The 4,226-nt window shown below is 36.3% G+C and overlaps 1 protein-coding gene across 1 annotated transcript in view; it reads left to right on the top strand.

Annotated features, from left to right (window-relative positions):
• LOC139136864 (protein sidekick homolog) overlaps positions 1 to 4,226 on the top strand; it is a 311,194-nt gene that overhangs the window by 29,394 nt on the left and 277,574 nt on the right. The window lies entirely within an intron of this gene.

The following is a 4,226-nucleotide window of genomic DNA, read 5'->3' as shown; positions in this document are numbered from 1 at the left end:
TGCCAAGTAAGTTGTTTGTGACAAACAAGGTACATAAATATTCCGTATTGATACGAAATCACTGCCATACAACTTAAATAATAAAATAATGCTCATTAATATAATTTGCACAAACAAATACTAATCCACCTCGCATTTTGCACCAAGTGAACCCATGCATTTCATCACTTGGTTTAAATAAAGGAACATCTTTCATCTTCTTAGAAATAGTCCAGTACTGTTTTCATATGAGCTTCCTCACAAATTTAAACTAGTCATCACAATGCTTCAGCCGTGTGGGCATTTATATAGTGAATTATCAAATTTGGTGAAATTATCTTCTGTAAACATTTCTTTTTATTTGTTTGTAAATTATTTCATCTCTAGTGTTCATCTCCCTCCCAAAATTACATTTCCATGATCTTGTACACTCTGAAATAGAACACAGAGGGTCCAAAGAGCCGCCTTTCAAGCAGATATTAGCTCATTCGTTTATGAGTAATCAATCTACACTCGAAGACACTTTTAGCACTCATATAGAAATTTAGCATAGCTTTGCTAAAGTCCTAGTTGTAGGCACTCATATTGAAACGTAGCATAGCCTAAACTGCCACAGTCACAATTCTAGGACAGTCACTCCCTGGACACGTAACCCAATGGAGGTTTATCCCCATAGCCCAACTGCATTGAAACGTGTGTAGCCTCAATTTGTCAATTACACGGTCTTTAGCATGTAAAAGGCTTTCCAAGTATCAGGAGTAGCTGAGCTGATGCCAAATCTGGCCCCGACGTGTAGAGAATAGCCAGTCCTATGCATAAAACAAATCCGCTGTGTATAAAACACGTTGGTCAGAACCATTTATTATACATTTCCGTAACCACATGGGAAATATCCAGGTGTGAACAATACTTGACGGCATTGGCATTAGGCAGTAAAGTTCACATCAATCAATGTATTTGTGTTTTTTATTATTCGTTACCATTATTCATATCAATTTTGAGCAAACTCTGCTTTGATATGGAACATGTTCAGACATTGTTTTATTGTTTTGCGCAAACTTTAGACAATCTGATCATTTGACTTAAAATGTATACAAGCTGTAGTTAACGTTTTGATGTTATTTGGCATCACCTTACCCAGTGACCTCTTTGACACTGGAAGCGGACAGATTAACAAGGCAAAAAGTTACTCCATGCTTGAACTGTTAACAAACACAAATATAAGGAGCACCATACAATAACATCACTACATGGTAGTATTTTGAGTCTCTTCAAATGAACCTTAAGTTAATCCTGAACATATTCCCATGTTTTTTTTCCTTTTTTTTTCATTACAGATAGTGCCTTGATAGTGGCTATGATCTTTGTTGGTACTAAACTAGTGATCACCATGCTTGTTCTCGCAATATATTGCCGCAGACAATGTGAATGCAGAGTACGCTCTTCCAATTGCTGATGCTAAACTACCAACTTCGGTAATCGGTAGGCACCTGTGTTTTTTATTTGTTTGTAAATTATTCATCTCCAATCTTTCTCCAATAGCATGACCATTTGAGATGCTGCAGCAATTAAGGAGTAAACAAATAACTAACAAAATTTAATATGGCGTCTTATCTAGCGCCTCGTGTGGTCATTTTGAGAAATAAACTTGTACACAATACATAGCAATATTGGCGTGAAGCATGAGTGCAATCCTTTATTTTGATTAAAAAAAGACCCAGAATGTGCATTTTTTTAGCAAATATGGATTTAACATGCTACATTTTCAAATCTTCTAAAATATATAGTTTTCAAGAAAAAGAAATGGTAGGCTTATATACAGAGTTTTAATAAATATTTGTTTTCAAATACGACATTGAAATACATTGCAACAGAGTATTGTGTTAGGTTATTCATTAAATTAGTAGCTGTTATATTTCCATCCTCAAATTCAAAGCAATTGAACACCCCAATTGATATGAAACATTTGTAGGCCAATAGTTGCAAAGGAAAATAATTTTTCACTTTTTTTGTTTTTAATGTTAAACACATTGTCACGCTTTACTCCAAAAAGCAAGCTTTAAAACATCTACTATATGACTGTTCAACTCAGTGTCTACAAGCATAAATGAACTTATCTTGTTTACATATGCATTCAGTTCAGACAAGAATTAGCTTATAAACACAAACAATGAAGTTACAAATGTAATCTTGAGTTTGGAAGCTTAATACTGTCTCAACACTCCCTACAGTGTGCAAAAAGAAAGTACCCTGGAAATGAAATATACAATAGTGAAAAATTAATCAAACATTACAATTACATATCTTTATATTATTGTCAAGCGATATTTTCAAGTATTAAAGTATGGTGCCTGGTGGCAAATATATATATATATATATATATATATATATATATATATATATATATATATATATATATATATATATATATATATATATATATATATATATAACCACGATTATAGAAAGATAATCGGATTTATATACATGCAGTTGTAGTTTTCATATTTTCAAGGGTAGACTGCCCTCTACGGCAAATAGAGTTCCATTCATTAGTGCCTTAGAGGGGGGTCACAACATTGCCCTGCCTCTTTTCGATCACACCGCCAAACAAGCAGCTGGCAGGTGGTTTTTCCAACAATTTTATCCTCGTTTCTACATTTTTCAGGCAAGCTCCTTTTTTTTCTTAGGGGTCCTACCCTTATATAAGTGTTGGGCATCCAGGCACATGTTTTTGGCAATCAGTATGAAGCCAAAGGTGTTAATTTTAGGTCATTCTTTCGTGGCGCATGGCGAGGCGTCAATGTCATTACCGCGTAACGCACGTCCTATTCCGCAGTCATTCAACATGTACAGTTCCGCAGAAATACAGCTACACGGCATAGGAGGCCGTACGGTCACAGGTCCAGTAGGCATAATTTGTGATGATTTTTTCCTATTATTATCATAAAAAATAATTATGAATATTAATAAATTATTAATATGAATGTTACAGAATATTAAAACTTTTTTACACACAATGTCGTCTACTTTGTGTAAATGCTGTCTGAAAGCTCCATTGTTGTGATAATTATGATTATTAATAAATTATGATTATGATTAATAAAGTCATATTTTACACATTGTAATGTGCTTATGTGAACAACCCTCTGGAAACCCTTATAGAGTTTCACAATCTATGCCAAAATATACAAGTGACACCATTGCCCAGGTTCAGTCTGCGGCGAGAGTTACCATTGCCCAGGTTCAGTCTACGGCGAGAGTTACTACACAGTGTATATAATGAGAAGGTAGCCAGCTCCACTCGACAGTAAACTGACATACCCATGAATTACCTCCGTTTTCTTCACTTCTGCATGTTGATTCTCAAAATTTCTCCCGGTGTTGGCAAGTCTATAAATCAGCCATCAAATCTACCCAGTTTTGGCCACTTAGACGGAAAATTTGTGAAGTTTGAGGCTGCGAGAAGGTATATATCGCCAATGAAATGATGCAGCCTTAGCGGAATCGACAGCATCCGGGATCTTTTAGGGCCGTTTGCGAAATTTGAATGTAGCCGCCAAGCGGGGCCGAGGTCGGAGCCATGATTTAACGTTATTAGATATGCTGACATAATTGATCGTACGGCCAATGAACGCTCGTGACCTTTGATTAGACCTCTCATCAGTTGACCCGAATGTACATGTGTCTGATCAACATCAAAACGTGGAATGAGTTTCATTTCTCTAGTTGGACGATGTATTTTTCGAACTTAATAGCAGTTGTAAGGTTGCTCCAAAGCAGCTTACTGGGTATGCGATCAATGGATGTGGTAGCTTCAGCAAACGGGGACAGCATCAACTGAACAAACGTCAAATACCGCAGTAGGCAGCTCAATATAGATTGCTGCGATCGTGTTTGCCAGCATTATATACACCTTGTCCATATTATTTGATGACACCGTCATCACGTATGTCCATTACAAACGTCCAGATAAAATTCCGACGACAGTGAGCACACCGTCATCAACTGTGACCGACTTCTCTGCCCCTCCTATGGGGCGCCGAATGTAAAATAATTAGTTTACACATTCAAAACATCATGCATTCATTACACATCACATCATAGTCTCTGCCTAGATACACACACATACACACACACACACACACACACACACACACACATAACACGTACATAACACGTGCACACATACAATTGATACACACACACATACATACATACATACATACATACATACATACATACAT

This window comes from Ptychodera flava, chromosome 7 (assembly GCF_041260155.1).
Source record: "Ptychodera flava strain L36383 chromosome 7, AS_Pfla_20210202, whole genome shotgun sequence".
In the NCBI taxonomy this organism is placed as follows: Eukaryota; Metazoa; Hemichordata; class Enteropneusta; family Ptychoderidae; genus Ptychodera; species Ptychodera flava.
The sequence above is the reverse complement of the archived record's forward strand: the minus strand, read 5'-3'. Positions and strand labels throughout refer to the sequence as shown.